The following is a 17423-nucleotide window of genomic DNA, read 5'->3' on the forward strand; positions in this document are numbered from 1 at the left end:
TTCTTCTTTGGAATGGATTCCATTCCAGATGTCATCTAGAGCCACATTGGCCCTTAAAGAGAAAGACCTGCAGGCAACACCCTGGCTTCCCATCTTTTTCCACCATCCATCAAAGGTAATATTTTGGGTTTTTGTTTGTTTGTTTTTTTGGAGTTCCTGTCATGGCTCAGTGGAAACGACTCTGACTAGAATCCATGAGGAGGTGGGTTTGATCCCTGGCCTTGATCAGTGGGTCGGGGATCCGGCATTGCCGTGAGCTATGGTGTAGGTTGCAGATGTGGCTTGGATCCCGTGTTGCTGTGGCTGTGGTGTAGGCTGGCAGCTGCAGCTCTGATTCGACCCCTAGCCTGGGAACTCTCATATGCCACATGTGCGGCCCTAAGAAGACAAAAAAAAAAAAAAAAAACCTAATGGTTTTTGGTTTATCCTTACCTGTTCTCTGCATGTAACCAAACTCAGTTACATGCAGAGAATAGGTAGGAAAGGTCTGGAAAGTATCGTGGCACTAGGTAGGAGGGTTAAGGAGAGAGGGACATCTCTCAGTATAACTCTTAAAATCACAAGACTATGTCACCCCCCAATAAATAATAAATAATTAAAATCAGTGAGAATGCAGGGGAATCCAAAATGGAATAGAAACAACGCCAAATGAGCTTAAATGCATTACATCAACTTGGAATGGATTTACAATGAGATCCTGCTGAGTAGCCTTGAGAACTATGTCTAGATATTTATCTTGCAATGGAACAAAGGGTGGAAAAAAAATGTATGCATGTAAGTGTAACTTGGTCCCCATGCTGTACAGCGGGGAAAAAAAATAATGTAAAAAAAATTAAAAAAAAGAAAAACAAACACACTAAAAGAAAAGCTAATGGTGAACCTGGTGGATTTTAGGTCCTGTATTTACACATGCTTACTCAAGAATAAACTCTGGAACTTGGAGAGCGAGCTCCATCTAGCTAATACTTGAAAAGAGCACAGAGCTGGAAGGGAGGGTTGCTGGTCTGCTCCGTTCAGGAACTTTCAGGAATGGAAGTGGATCATCATCAAGGTCTTTCTCCTCATCTTCACACTGGTAGGCAGGCTGGGGAGGAGGCAGAGGAGGAGGGCTTGGTCTTGCGGGCTCGGGGGCAGCAGAGGTGGAGGAGGCGGAAGGGGAGATGGAGGCAGATACATGCTATGTAACTTTCTGCAAGTGTATGGCAATTTCTTTCTTTTTTTTTTTTAAGGTCATTCCTCTTTTTTTTTTTTTTTTCTCCTTCGCTTTTCTAAAACTGTTTCTATATGGCACCAGTCCTTCTTCCACCATTTGCTTTAGTTGCAGTGCTCATGGCATAGAAGGATCCATGTCGTTAACGAAGTCAAAAGCAGTGGTGAAGGGTCAGAACCCCTTGGCCAGATTTGTCTCACGTCAGTTTGTTTTCTGGCATTGCTGCTCCTCCGTCCTCTTCCTCCTCCTTGTTCAGCACGGGTCTGGAAGCACTCATCTCCATCTAGTCCTCTTCTGTGAATTTCTTTGGCGTGGTGCCTATTAGCTCTTGCATCCAAGATCCATGTCTTGAAACCCTTCACCCTTCCACCTTTTTGGCCATCTCTACAGTCTCTTTTGTGGTTTCCTTGATGGGCTCTGTCATAGATCCTGTGAAGTCATGCACAACACCTGGATGGTTTTCTCCAGCAGGAACTTCTTGTTGATGGGCTCGATGGCTTTCACAGCTTTCTCTATAACAACAATGGGATCTTCAGTGGTGTAATCTTTGCAGACTTTCATGATGTTCTCTCTATTGGGGTTCTCTTGCATAGCGTTGCTAACACTTTCCATAGAGTACCATGTGTAATGAGTCCTTATGACCCCCAATCTAGAGGCCGAATTAGAGATATATTGTTTGAGGGCAAGTAAACCACCTTTATGGCTTCAGTGGGTTGAACTCATGGGGTTCTGAGGGGCCAGGGGCATTGTCCAGTATCAAAAGAACTTTAAAAGGCAACGCCTTGGGAGGTCCCATTGTGGCTCAGCAGGTTACAAACCCGACGAGTATCCATGAGGACATGGGTTCAATCCTTGGCCCTGCTCAGTGGGTTAAGGATCCAGCATTGCCGTGAGCTGTGGTGTAGGTCGCAGAAGCGGCTTGGATCCTGGGTGGCCTCTGGCTGTGGCATAGCCCACAGCTGCAGCTCCGATTCAGCCCCTAGCCTGTGAACTTCCATATGCCGCAGGTGTGGCCCTCAAAAGCAAAATAAAATAAAATAGACTAGACGAGACTAAAATAAAATGAAGTGAAATAAACAAAATAAAATAAAACCCCCTGCTGGCAAGGTACTTCCTGATTTCAGGGACAAAGCATTGATGAAACCAATCGAGAAAAAGGGTTCTGGTTGTCCAGGCCTTCTTGTACAACCAGAAGTCTGGCAGCTGGTGTTCATCTTTTTCCTTCAAGGCTCAGAGGTTGGTAGCTCTGTAGATGAGGGCAGTCTTGGTCCTAAACCTGACTGCATTTGCTCAAAACAGTGGAGTTAGCCTATCCCTTCCTGCCTTAAATCCTGATCCTTGCATCTCTTCCTTACTAATAAATTCCTTTGTGGCATTCCCCCCCCCCCCCCAGAATAGGGCACCTTCGTCTGCATTAAAAATCTGTTCAGGCAGATATTGCTTCTCCTCCATGATTTTCTTAATGGTGTCTGAGAACTCTTCCACTGCCTCTTGGTCAGCAGAAGCTGCTTCTCCTGTTATCTCAACACTTTAAAAACCAAAGATCTTTCTGAAATTATCAAACCATCCTTTTGCTGGCGTTAAATTCTCCAGCTTTATCACCTTCCCCTTCTTTTTGCTTGTACAGTGACTTTGCTTTTGCTTGAATCATATTCGAGTCTATCAGTATGCTTTTCTCAGAGGAATCCTGCATCCACATAAAGACTGCATCTTCTTTTCTTTTCTTTTTTTTTTTTTTTTTGTCTTTTCTAGGGCTGCACCCACGGCATATGGAGGTTCCCAGGCTAGGGGTCTAATCAGAGCTGTAGCCACTGGCCTACACCACAGCCATAGCAGCTCAGGATCCAAGCTATGTCTGCCACCTACACCACAGCTCATGGCAATGCCAGATCCTTAACCCACTGAGCGAGGTCAGGGATCGAACCTGAAACCTCATGGTTCCTAGTCGAATTTGTTAACCACTGAGCCACGATGTGAACTCCTCTTTTCTTTTTAAAAAAATTTTTTAGAAGTTCCCATCCGACTAAGGAACCATGAGGTTGCGGGTTGGATCCCTGACCTCACTCAGTGGGTTAAGGATCCGGTGTTGCCGTGAGCTGTGGTGTAGATCACAGACGCGGCTTGGATCCAGTGTTGCTGTGGCTGTGGTGTAGGTTGGCAGCTGTAGCTCAGATTTGACCCCTAGCCTGGGAACCTCCATATGCCACGGGTACAGCCCAAAAAAGACAAAAAAAACCAAAAAAATAAAATAAAACCAAATAATAAATTTTTAAAAATTATAGTTGATTTACAATGTTCTGTCAGTTTGTGCTATACAGCAAAGTGACTCAGTCATACATATATGCGCATTCTTTTTCTCACATTGTCTTCCATCATGATCTGTCACAAGTGATTGGATATAGTTCCCTGTGCTATACAGCAGGCCCTCCTTGTTTGGCTGCCCCGTGGCATATGGAGTTCCTGGGCCAGAGATCAGATCTGAGCCACAGTTGCAACTTATGCCATAGCTGCGGCAATGCCAGATCCTTTAACCCACTGCACCAGGATGGGCATTGAACCTGCATCCTGGTGCTGCAGAGACGTTGCACCCCAGCAGAAACTCCAAAAGCTGCCTTTTCAATATGAGATTAAAAAGGTGTTTCATGACAAGGGAGGCAAGAACATCAAATGGGAAAAGGAAAGTCTATTCAGCAAGCATTGCTGGGAAACCTGGACAGCTGTATGCAAAGCAATGAAACTAGAACACACCCTCACACCATGCACAAAAATAAACTCCAAATGGCTGAAAGACTTAAATATACGACAGGACACCATCAAACTCCTAGAAGAAAACATAGGCAAAACACTCTCTGACATCAACATCATGAATATTTTCTCAGGTCAGTCTCCCAAAGCAATAGAAACTAGAGCAAAAATAAACCCATGGGACCTCATCAAACTGAAAAGCTTTTGCACAGCAAAGGAAACCCAAAAGAAAACAAAAAGACAACTTACAGAATGGGAGAAAATAGTTTCAAATGATGCAACTGACAAGGGCTTAATCTCTAGAATATACAAGCAACTTATACAACTCAACAGCAAAAAAACCAATCAATCAATGGAAAAATGGGCAAAAGACCTGAATAGACATTTCTCCAAGGAAGATATACAGATGGCCAACAAACACATGAAAAAATGCTCAACATCGCTGATTATAAGAGAAATGCAAATCAAAACTACCATGAGATACCACCTCACACCAGTCAGAATGGCCATCATTAATAAATCCACAAATAACAAGTGCTGGAGGGGCTGTGGAGAAAAGGGAACCCTCCTGCACTGTTGGTGGGAATGTAAACTGGTACAGCCACTATGGAGAACAGTTTGGAGATACCTTAGAAATTTATACATAGAACTTCCATATGACCCTGCAATCCCACTCTTGGGCATCTATCCGGACAAAGCTCTACTTAAAAGAGACACATGCACCCGCATGTTCATTGCAGCACTATTCACAATAGCCAGGACATGGAAACAATCCAAATGTCCATCGACAGAGGATTGGATTCGGAAGATGTGGTATATATACACGATGGAATACTACTCAGCCATAAAAAAGGATGACATCATGCCATTTGCAGCAACATGGATGGAACTAGAGAATCTCATACTGAGTGAAATGAGCCAGAAAGACAAAGACAAATACCATATGACATCACTTATAACTGGAATCTAATATCCAGCACAAATGAACATCTCCTCAGAAAAGAAAATCAATCATGGACTTGGAGAAGAGACTTGTGGTTGCCTGATGGGAGGGGGAGGGAGTGGGAGGGATCGGGAGCTTGGGCTTATCAGTCACAACGTAGAATAGATTTACAAGGAGATCCCGCTGAATAGCATTGAGAACTATGTCTAGATACTCATGTTGCAACAGAAGAAATGGTGGGGGAAAAACTGTAATTGTAATGTATACATGTAAGGATAACCTGACCCCCTTGCTGTACAGTGGGAAAATAAAATTTAATTAAAAAAAAAAAAAAAAAAAGGTGTTTCACAGAAAGGACAAGGTTTTTACACCTGCTGGCATAGCTACAGTAACAGCTTCACCAGTGTCCTTAAAAAAAAAAAAAAAAAAAGTAGTCCTTATGCTGGATTCATTTATCTTGCAGTGGCTGCAGACCTCACCCTAGAGCATAGATCAAGCAATTTAGCCTTTTCTTGTCATGTCACGGCTTTTCTCTGCTTCTTGGGGGTACTTCCAGCATCACTAGTGGCACTTCCCATGGGTCTCGTGGTATTATTCAAGGTTTGCAGTAGCGTATGAATACTGATGAAAAATATTCGAGGACCCCAAGAGATGACTTGTTACTGCCATACACAACTCACTGGACAGACTGCTCACGTGGGGATGCTTAGCATCCCATGGCATTTTAAGCCGATACTGGCAACACTTGAGCTCGCCGCAATAGCAAAAGGAGGTGGCTACAAAGTACAGTAGCACAGTATGGCCTCCCGTTAATTTTATGCAATTACGATTTTTTACCGCATCTTTACATTTTGCTTACATTTCTCTTGGCTGTGAACGGCGCCGTGTAGAGTCCGTAAGTGTGTGCGTAAGTTTTGAACAGTTTTAACTTTTTTTAAATTATACTTTTGTCTAGATATATGCCGAGGAGTGGGATTGCTGCAGCATATGGCAGTTCTATATGTAGTTTTCTGAGGAATCTCCACACTGTTTTCCATAGTGGTCGTACCAATTTACATTCCCACCAACAGTGCTGGAGGGTTCCCTTTTCTCCACACCCTCTCCAGCGTTTGTTATTTGTAGACTTACTAATGATGGCCATTCGGGACCCAGTTGCCAAGGGGGAGGAGGGAGCAAGTGGGATGGAAGGGAAGTTTAAATAACTTGGTAAATGCAAACTCTTACATCTAGAATGGATAAGCAATGAGGTCCTCCTGTACAGCACAGGGAGCTTTATCCAATCTCTTGGCTAGAACATGATGGAAGATAATATAAGAAAGGGAATGTAGGCGTGCCTGTCATGGCTCAGCAGAAACAAACCTGACTAGTATCCATGAGGACACAGGTTCGAGCCCTGGCCTCGCTCAGTGGGTTAAGGATCCAGCATTGCCATGAGCTGTGGTGTAGGTCACAGACGTGGCTTGGATCCTGTGTTGCTGTGGCTGTGGTGTAGGCCAGAGGCTACAGCTCCGATTTGATTCCCTAGCCTGGGAACCTCCACATGCTTGCAGGTGTGGTCCTAAAAATAAAAAAATAAATTTTTTTTAAAAAAAGAAAGGGAATGTATATGTATGTATTACTGGGTCACTTTGCTGTACAGCAGAAATGGACACAGCTCTGTAAATCAACTATAATAAAGAACAACAAAATTTTAACTTTTTTTATCATCAACTTGTGTATATTTTATGGTAGTAAATGATAAAATAGACTAGGATCTACAAATATTCCGTATGTTCATGACATACCTTTTTCTTAATTTTTTTCGATATTTCTAAGCTGCACGGTTCATCTGCAAGTTTTTCAAATTGTCGCAAATCTCCAAGAATTTTTCCAATAGATTTTTGGGGGAACAAGTCCTCCTATAAGTGGACCTGCCGCAGCTCAAACCCATATTATCCAGGGTTCACGTGCACACTGAATTGGCCCAAAGGATTCCTCAGCCCCCAAGGTCACTTTGGTTCCTTTCCTCACTAATCCCTGCCTAAACCCGATCAGCTGGATTCGGCTGCCCCCTCCCTCCCTCGAGATCAGATCAGATGGTCTCAGGTGCCTACCTGTATCCAACAGAGCCTTGAAGTCTGGGTCTCTCCCTTCCCTGAAATTCTCCAGCATACTCAGAGGGGGGATGTATGGCCTCTGGTCCCTCTTGGGAACAGGGAGCCCTCTGTCCCGCCCCATCATTGCTTCAAAGCAGCTGATTTCAGGGTAGAAGGGAAGGCGGGGGATGGGGCATGGAGTGAGAGGGAGGCTCCATGCCAGCAGGCAAGTCTTAATACATCTATATTTAGTTTCAAACCATACAGGCAGCTGCTTAGGGCTCAACTGGACGATCACTTATTTTCAGCGTGCCCAGAGCTCTGCATCCAGTGGCGTGGTCTTCGTGACCGATGCCATCTCTCTCAACTGTGAGGATGCCTCAGTTCTGCAGCCACAGTGATACCGCTTTAGAGTTTGTGCCTGGCATTACCAGCACATTAGCAGCTTTTTCTTGTTAAGGTGTCCACTTTTAATCCGGGGCGTTTGCTGCCTATTTTCCTGATAGGATAGGGGAGAAGAAGGTTTTTCTCGACCTTCCTAGGGTCCCCGGCTGGATCTGAAAATTAAACTGACAGAGGTAGAATAACAGGAGAAAAGCACACAGATGTATTTGTAAGCCTTACGTGATGTGGGAGCCTCCCTAAGGACATGAAAACCTAAAGAAACAGACCTGCCTGAGCAGGTTTCTGCTGGGTTTGATGAAGAGTGGACAGTGTGGAGAAACAGGATAGGTCAGGGAATAGGAGGTAAGTGTAATAAACTGAGGGAAACTTAGCACGACCTTTTTCTTGGGGTCCCTCTGTTTTTGGAGATAAAGATGCTCCTTCCCTGAGTATAGGCAGGGTACCTCTCACATGAAGGTTTTATGGCCTGTTTCAGGGGAGAAGGACAGAGTGACCTTCCTGCTTCTACTATTTTCTCAGACTCCTTCAGGTAAAAATATCTGATATGCCAAGCTGCTGTATTTGGGGGCAGCCCATCCCGAACCCCAACTGTAATAGCATCTTAAGTTTTGTTTTTCTTTCTTTTTGCGGCTGCATCTGCGGCATCTGGGCGTTCCCAGGCTGGGGATAAACTGAAGCTGCAGCTGCGGGCTACACCACAGCCACGGCAACACCAGATCCGAGCTGCATCTGAAACCTACACCACAGCTTGTGGCAATGCCAGACCCTTAACTCACTGAGCAAGGCCGGAGAGCAAACCCACATCCTCATGGACACTATGTTGGGTTTCTAACCCACGGAGCCACAGTGGGAAGTCACGTATCTTAAGTTTTTGCTTACTTTTAAGATAACGGCTAGGAAAGTTTTTCAGGATGGTGGGGTTGACCTCAACCATTTATCTAGAATTTATCATCAGCTTTATAGACCCAGTATGGGACAGCAAGCGCCTGGATGCTAGTCACTGCCTCATCTGTGGTTTCGTGCAGGAGTTTGTCGGGGGCGGGGGGAGTCTCGCCAAGAAGGCTGAATTATATCTAGGAGGCAGGATCTACTGCACAAAACTTCTCAGAGCTTTGGCTGTTGTTTCTCAGGGAATCTGAGGTTGGCATGATAGAAGGTAGGAGGGGCAGAGCCGTCAGGTATATCAGCTGTTGCCATTCTTCCGTAACAAGCTTCCCATACCCTCCTGCTCCTCAGCCAAGCAGCCAAAGTTGTAACCATGTGCCTGGTTTCTGCCCATACTGGTCACAAGCTTCCTTCCTTTTGCACTTAGATGCTCATCTCTGTAACTGTTGTCTGAGAAATCTTGGGAGCCACCTCTGCCCTCCACCAACTCTTAGTGCAGGCGTCCCTCGTTTTTATTGCACTTTGCCTCATTGCTCATCATAGATATTGGGAGGGTTTTTTTTCCCCTCTTTTTTGGTTTCTTTTCCATGATGGTTTCTTGCAAGATATTGACTATGCTTCCTTGGGCTTTATTATTACTCTTTTTCTATATGATAGTGTGCATATGTTAATCCCATACTCCCAACTTATCCCCCCTTCCCCTTTGGTAACCGAAAGTTTGTTTTCTATGTCTGTAAGTCTGTTTCTGTGTTGTATGGTTGTCATTGTTTAACACATTGAAGGTTTGTGGGCAACCAAAGCAGCATTGAGCAAACTCTCTTGACGCCATTTTTGCAACAGCATTTGCTTACTTCACGTCTCTGTGTCACATTTTGGTAATTCCTGCAATATTTCAACCGTTTTCACTACTATTTGTTATGGTGACCGGTGAGCAGTAATCTTTGGTGTTACTATTGTAATTGTTTCTGGGTGCCACAAACGGTGCCCGTAGATGATGGTGAACTTAGTTGATAAGTGTATGTGTTCATTCTGCTGCACTGACTGGCCGTTCCCCATCTCTCTTCCTCTCCTTGGGCCTCTCTATTCCCTGAGACATAACCATATTGAAATTAGGCCAGTTCATAAACCTGGAATTGCCTCTAAGTGTTGGAGTGAAAGGAAGAGTCTCTTACTTTAAATCAAGAGCTAGAAGTGATTACGCTTAGTGAGGAAGGCATGTCGAAAGTTGAGAAAGGCTGAAGGCTAGGTCTCTTGCACCAAAGAAATACAAAGAGAATGTTCTGGAAGGAGATGAAAAGTGATACTCCAGTGAACACACAAATGGTAAAGCAAAAGCGCTTTCTTGCTGACATGGAGAAGGTTTTGGTGGTTTGCATACAACATCAAAGCAGCCACAAGATTCCCTTAAGCCGAAGCCTAAACCAGAGCAAGCCTTAACTCTCTCCAGTTCTATGCATGCTGAGAGAAGTAAGGAAACTGCAGAAAAAAAGTTTGAAGCAGGCACAGGTTGGTTCATGGGCATTAAGGAAAGCGCTCCCCGTAACATAAAAGTGCAGGGTGAAGTAGCAGGTGCTGATGTGGAAGATGCAGCAAGTTATCCAGAAGACCTAGCTAAAGTAACTCATAAAAGAACTAATAAAAGGGGCTACACCAAACAACAGATTTTCAGTGTAGATGAAACAGATGTAGATCTATCAGAAGATGCCAGCCAGGACTTTCATAGCTAAAAAGAAGTCAATGCCTGGCTTCAAAGTTTCTAAGGACAGGCTGACTCTCTTTTAGGGGCTAATGCAGCTGGTGACTTTAAGAAGCGAGTGCTCAGTGACCCTTCTGAAGATCTTAGGGCCCTTAAGAATTATGCTGAATCTACTCTACCTGTCCTCGATATAGTGGAGCAACAAAACCTAGATGACAGTGTATCTGTTTACAGCATGGTTTACTGGGAGTTCCCACTGTGGTTCACCAGGATTGACAGCATCTCTGTAGCACCAGGACACAGATTTGATCCCTGGCTCAGCATAGTGGGTTAAAGGATCGAGTGTTGCTGCAGGTCGCAACTGCAGCTTGGATCTGATCTGGGAATGCCATATGCCATGGGGTGGCCAAAAAAGAAAAAAAACAAACATGGTTTACTGAATATTTTAAGCCCACCGTTGAGACCTATTGTTCAGAGAAAAGATTGCTTTCAAAATATTACTGCTCCTTTACAAGGTCCTTGATCACCCAAAAGCTCTGATGGATATGTATGAGATTGATGTTGTTTTCATGCCTGCTAACACAAGAGCCATTCTACAGCCCATGGATCAGGGAATAATTTTGACCTCAAGTCTTATTATCTAAGAAATATATCTTGTAATGCTATAACTGGCATAGGTGGTGATTCCTCTGGTGAATCTCGGCAAAGTCAACCCAAAACCTTTTGAAAAAGAATCACCATTCTAGATGCCAATAAGAACATTCATGATTCACGGGAAGAGGTAAAAATATCAACATTAACATGAGTTTAGGAGAAGTCATGGATGACTTTGAGGAATTCAAGACTTCAGTGGAAGATGTAATTGCAGATGCGGTGGAAATAGCAAGAGAACTAGAATTCAAAGTAGAACCCGAAGATGTGACTGGATTGCTGTAATCTCATCATCAAACTTGAATAGATGAAGAGTTGCTTCTTATGTATGAGCAAATATTAATATGGATGTTTTGTATATGTATTGCAAATATTTTTCCCAGTCTGTGTCTTAACTCTTTTCTTTTTCTTTTTCTTTCTTTCTTTTCTTTTTTTTTTTTTTTTTTTTTTGTTTTGATCTTTTTGTATTTTTCTAGGGCTGCACTTGCGGCATATGGAGGTTCCCAGGATAGGGGTCTAATTGGAGCTATAGCCACAGGCCTGTGCCACAGCCACAGCAACGCGGGATCCAAGCCACGTCTGCGACCTACACCACAGCTTACAGCAATGCCAGATCCTTAACCCACTGAGCAAGGCCAGGGATTGAACCCGCAACCTCATGGTTCCTAGTCGGATTCGTTAACCACTGAGCCACGACGGAAACTCCTCTTTGTTTTCTTAATGACATCTTTTGATGAGCATAAGTTTTCAATTTTTATAAAATTCCATTTATCAAAAAAATGTTTATGGTTGTTGCTTTCTGTACTATGTCCAGAAACCCTTGTTTGTGCTAGCATTACAAAGATATTCTCTTATGTTTTATTCTAGGGCATTTTTAGTTTTAGTTTTTATGTTTAGATCTATAATGCAGCTTGAAGTAATTTTTTGTTGACTTTTTCTGTCATCTGTTTTCTGTTTCATTCTTTTTTTGGCTTTGCTAATTTTCTTTTACTTTCTTTAGGGTTCTTTGGTCTTTTATTTTCTAGCTTCTTAAGGTTAAATTTTAGGTTGTTGATTTTAGACTCTTTTCTAGTATAAGCATTTAAAGCTATTTCCTTCTAAATTTATCTGTATCTGCTTTATGCAGATATGTTGATATGTTGTTTCAGTAAGCAGCCTTTTTAAATTTATTTTTTATTTTATTTTATTTCTTGTTTTCAATTTTTTTTTCTTTTTTCAAATGAAATATAGGTTTTTTAAATTACTCAATGAATTTATCACATCTGTAGTTGTATAATGAAAAAAGCACTACCTTGATTGTAGCTGTGTGAGAGACCCTGAGCGAGAGGACCTGGCTAAGTGAGATAATAGATGTTGTAACTTACTGTGTTTTAGGGTAATTTGCTATACATCAAATAGAAAACTAACGCCAATAATGTACTGGGAGTAGGGTGTTGTCATAACAAATACCTAAAAATGTGGGGATGTCTTTCAAAGTGGGATGTGGGTGAAAGCTGAGTTCTTAGAGGCGGGTATTAGAGAAAGCTTAAATTGCCTGAACAGATGATTAGTAGAAATTTGGACTTTCAAATGCTGCTGCTGAGGCTCAAAAGGAAGTAAAGAACACATTTTGGAAACTGGAGGAGCCTCTGTGATAGAAACTTAGCAACACTGTCATCTGTAATTATGTGGAAAGTAGAGCACTGTCAAGATTCATGAACTTGGTGATCTGATATTTTCAAGAAAAGTGTTGACGGCTCCTAGTTTCTTCTTACTGCTTTTAGCAAAATGTGAAAGAAGATAAACTGGGAGAAGGACTCTTAAAGGACTTTGGTAAACTTAAACAAAGCATCCAGGACTTGATGGTTTTGAAAATTATTAGCCTCCACAGATAACACAAGACTCGAAACTTAAGAAATAATGGCTTTGAAACATGATCAGGAAAATACGAGCTAGAAATAAACCAATAGATGTGACTATACAACCTTTCGTTAAGACTTCAGATCAGAGGATCAGAGCATTCAGCCACACAAAACTCCCCTTGAAGAGACTAAGAGGGCCTCGTAGTTCTCAATCAAACAAGAGGGCCCCTAGGAAGCTTAAGAGTGTTGTTCCTCAGCCCTCTCAGCTGGAGTCCAAGGTAAAGAATGGCTTAGCTCAACGAGATCTATAGGTGCAGTTTTTGTTTGTTTGCTTTTTAGGGTCAACCCGCTGAAGGTTCCCAGGGTAGGGATCGAATCAGAGCTGCAGCTGCGGCCTACACCACAGCCACAGCAACACGGGATCCGAACCACGTCTGTGACCTGCACCACAGCTCACGGCAACACTGGATCCTTAACCCACTGAGCGAGACCAGGGATCGAACCTGCATCCTCATGGATACTAGTTGGGTTCGTAACTCTTTCCACCACAACAAGAACTCCTTTAGGTGCAGTTTTTGTCTAAGGGAGTGAACCCAATGAGATTCACAGACAACTCATAAAATTTTAGAGCAAATCATATGAGCAGAAACACTAGCACCTTAGACTGAAGGTGATAGAGACAGTACAGAAATGGGAAGAAGACATTGGATCTTCAAAATTCCTCTGGCAGGAAGCAGACTGAGAAAACTCTTCTGCTGCCTTTCATGAAATGCTGCCTTTCATCCTTTAATGACATAGGAAAGTGGGCTCAGAGGGTGGGGCCAAAAACACAAAGGGTAGACTCAAAAGCCATGAAGAAGTATTCCTAGGCCTTAAGACCTAATCACGGAACCCAACGCTTATTTTCTTTAGCATGTAAAAATTTTGTGTTTTGTGTTGTGCAGTTTGACCTCTGTTTCTTCTGTTGAGCAGAGAGTCGTCATTTTAGTCACTGTTTCCCTGTATGTAATATGTCATTTTTCAGGGTTTTTTTTTTCCTGGCTGCTTTCAAACTCTTTTCTTCTTTGGTTTTCATTAGTGTGACTACAGTGTGCATAGGCATAGTTTTCTGTGGATTTATCCTGCTTGGGATTTGCTGGATTTCTTGAATCTGTAAATTTATGTCTTTTATCATATTTGGGAAGTTTCTGCCTATTATTATTATTATTTTTTGCCTTTTTAGGGCTGCACCCGTGGCATATGGTGGTTCCCAGGCTAGGGGTCCAATCGGAGCTGCAGCCGCCAGCCTACACCACAGCCACAGCAACGCAGGATCTGAGCCGCATCTGTGACCTGCACCACAGCTCACAGCAATGCCAGATCCTTAACCTACTGAGTGAGGCCAGGAATTGAACCTGCATCCTCATGGATGCTAGTCAGATTCATTTCTGCTGAGCCACAATGGGAACTTCTGCCTATTATTTTTTAAACTAAAAAAAGCTGCTCCCATGGCATATGGAGGTTCCCAAGATAGGGGTCCAATTGGAGCTACAGCTGCCGGCCTACACCACAGCCACACCAACATCAGATCCAAGCCGCATCTGTGACCTATACCACAGCTCACAGCAACGCCGGATCCTTAACCCACTGAGCGAGGCCAGGGGTCAAACCCATAACCTCATGGTTCCTAGTCAGATTGTTTTCTGCTGTGCCACAAGAGGAACTCCTTAAAGTATCTTTTCTATCCCTTTCCCCTCTTTCCCTTCTCCTTCTGGGCCTCCAGTTATGTGTATGTTAAATATTTTGTTATTGACTATTCCATTCCTGAGACTATTCTGGTTTTTTTTTTTTTAATTTTTTCTCTCTGCTTTTCAGACTGGATAGTTTCTGTTGGTGTCTCTTTATGGTCATTACTTGTTTTGGTCATTAACCATTAAGCCCATCTAGTGAATTTTGTAGTTCCAGATTATGTTTTCCGGTTCTTTTCAGTTCTAGACTTTTCACTTGGCTATTTTTTAAATCAAGGTATAATTGACGTTTAAGATTGTTAGTTTCAGGTGTAAAACATGATGATTCAGTATTGTATATATTGTGAAATGGTCACTGCGATAAGTCTAGCTAACATCTATGACTGTACATAACTACAAAATTTTTTCTTGTGATGAGAACTTTTATGATTTACTTAGCAACTTTCATTAATACGGTTTTATTAACTATAGTTACCATGCTGTATATTATATCCCCATGACTTATTTATTTTTTAACTGAAAGTTTGTATCTTTTGACTTTTTTCATCTGTTTTGCCCACCACCTACTCCTGCCTCTGGCAGCTACCAACTGTTCTCTGTATCTGTGAGTTCTTTTTTGTTTGTTTTTCTTAAATTCCATATATGAGCGATATCATACGTTATTTATCTTTCTCTGCCTGACTTACTTCACTTAGCATAATGCCCTTAAGGTTCATCCGTGTTGTCTCAAATGGCAAGATTTCCTTCTTTTTATGGCTAAATAATACATACCACATTTTCGTTTTCCATTTTTTCCTAGTGAACCTACAGGTTGATTCTGTGTCTTGGCTATTGTAGATAATACTTCAGTGAACATGGGGGTGTACAGTGTGGTACTGGTACCAAAACAGACATACAGACCTATGGAACAGAATAGAGAACCCAGAAATAAACCCAGACACCTATGGTCAATTAATCTTTGACAAAGGAAGCAAGAGTATAAAATGGGAAAAAGACAGTCTATTCAGCAAGTATTGCTGGGAAACCTGGACAGCTGCATGCAAATCAGTGAAACTAGAACACACCCTCACACCATGCACGAAAATAAACTCAAAATGACTGAAAGACTGAAATATAAGACAAGACATCATCAAACTCCTAGAAGAGAACATAGGCAAAACATTCTCTGACATCAACCTTATGAATATATTCTCACGTCAGTCTCCCAAGGCAACAGAAATAAAAGCAAAAATAAGCCAGTGGGACCTAATTAAACTGACAAGCTTTTGCACAGCAAAGGAAACCAAAAAGAAAACAAAAAGACAACTTATAAAATGGGAGAAAATAGTTCCTCTGCCCATTTTTTAATCAGATTTCTTTGAGGTTTTGGGAGTTCCCGTCGTGGCGCAGAGGAAACAAATCCGACTAGGAACCATGTGGTTGCAGGTTCGATCCCTGGCCTCACTCAGTGGGTTAAGGATCCGGCGTTGCCCTGAGCTGTGGTGTAGGTCGCAGACACAGCTCAGATATGGCATTGCTGTCGCTGTGGTGTAGGCCAGCATCTGCAGCTCTGATCAAACCCCTAGCTTGGGAACCTCCATACTGAAGGTGTGGCCCTAAAAAGACAAAAAGACAAAAAAAAAAAAAAGATTTCTTTGAGGTTTTTTGCTATTGAATTGTATGAGTTCTTGGTATATTTTGAATATTAACCACTTATCAGATATATACTTTGCAAATATTTTTCCCATTGAGTAGGCTGCCTTGTCATTTTGTTGAAGGATTCCTTTGCTGTGCCTAGGTTTTTTAGTTTGATATATTCCCGTTTGTTTATTTTTGCTTTTGTTGCCTCTGCTTTTGGTGTCAAGTCCAAAAATTCATCTCCAAGACTTATGTCAGGGAGCACACCATCTATGTCTTCATCCAGGAATTGTATTGTTTCTGGTCTTATGTTCAAGTCTTTCATCCTTTTTCAGTTAACTTTTGTATGTTGTGTAAGATAGTGATCCTGTTTCATTTTTGTGTGTGTGTAGCTGTCCCGTTTTCCCACCACCATTTATTGAAGAGACTGTCCTTTCCCCATTGTATATTCTTGGCTCTTTTGTCATAAATTAATTGACCAGGAGTTCCCGTCGTGGCGCAGTGGTTAATGAGTCCGACTAGGAACCATGAAGTTGCGGGTTCGGTCCCTGCCCTTGCTCAGTGGGTTAATGATCCGGCGTTGCCGTGAGCTGTGGTGTAGGTTGCAGATGCGGCTTGGATCCCTCGTTGCTGTGGCTCTGGCGTAGGCCTGTGGCTACAGCTCCGATGAGACCCCTAGCCTGGGAGCCTCCATATGCCGCGGGATCAGCCCAAAGAAATAGCAAAAAAAAGACTAAATAAATAAATAAATAAATAAATAAATTGACCATATTGTATGAGTTTATTTCTGGACTCACTGTTCTGTTCTATTATCTTTGTGTCAACACATTCATCATCTCACAGAGTTACTGTGTGTGTGTGTGTGTGTGTGTGTGTGTGTGTGTACAATTAATGTTTATATATATGATGTAAATTGTGGGTCAAGGTTTGTTTTTTTTCCTCCAAAACTTAAAACCATTTGTTCCAGCACAATTTTTAAAGACTTTCCCTTCCCCCATTGAATCATTTTAGCACCTTTGTCAAAAAACAGTTGTCCAGGAGTTCCCATTGTGGCGCAGTGGGTTAGGAGTCTGACTGCAATGGCTAAGGTTGCTGCAGAGGTGCGGGTTCAATATCCAGCCTGGCTCAGTGGGTTAAAGGATCCAGCGTTGCCACAACTGTGGCATAGTTTGCAATTATGGCTTGGATGCAGTCCCTGGCCCTGGAACTTCCATATGCTGCAGGTGCAACCATTAAAACAAACAAACAGTTGTCCAAATATGTGCAGATCTGTTTCTGGATTGTCTATTTTCTTCCATTGATATGTGTCTGTATTATATCAATACCATACTGTCTGCATTTTTGTATCTTTGTAGCAAGTCTTAACATTACACAGTATAAATCCTCCATGGTAATCTTTGCTTTGTGTATTCTAGATCTTCTGCATAGCCATATAAATGTTAACATCTCCTTGTCAGTGTTTACCAGAAAGTTGACAAATAATTGGTTGAACAAATAGAAGACAAATGCGTAAAGTGATAGAAGATCTTAATGACACTCAGCCAAGTTGATTTATACCTTACAGTGCTGCACCCACCAACAGCTGAATATACATTCTTTTCCAGGGACACATGAAACATCCTTCTAGA

General features: G+C 42.4%; 1 protein-coding gene across 7 annotated transcripts in view; it reads left to right on the plus strand.

Moving 5' to 3' along the window:
- ZNF81 (zinc finger protein 81) overlaps nucleotides 1-17423 on the plus strand; it is a 117054-nt gene that overhangs the window by 68761 nt on the left and 30870 nt on the right. The gene's annotated exons all lie outside the window — the stretch shown is intronic.

The sequence above is a fragment of the Sus scrofa genome, chromosome X (assembly GCF_054392235.1).
Source record: "Sus scrofa isolate SSC_HxYL_T2T_F1_AM1 chromosome X, Sscrofa_HxYL_maternal_Yorkshire_Landrace_v2.0, whole genome shotgun sequence".
NCBI lineage: Eukaryota > Metazoa > Chordata > Mammalia > Artiodactyla > Suidae > Sus > Sus scrofa.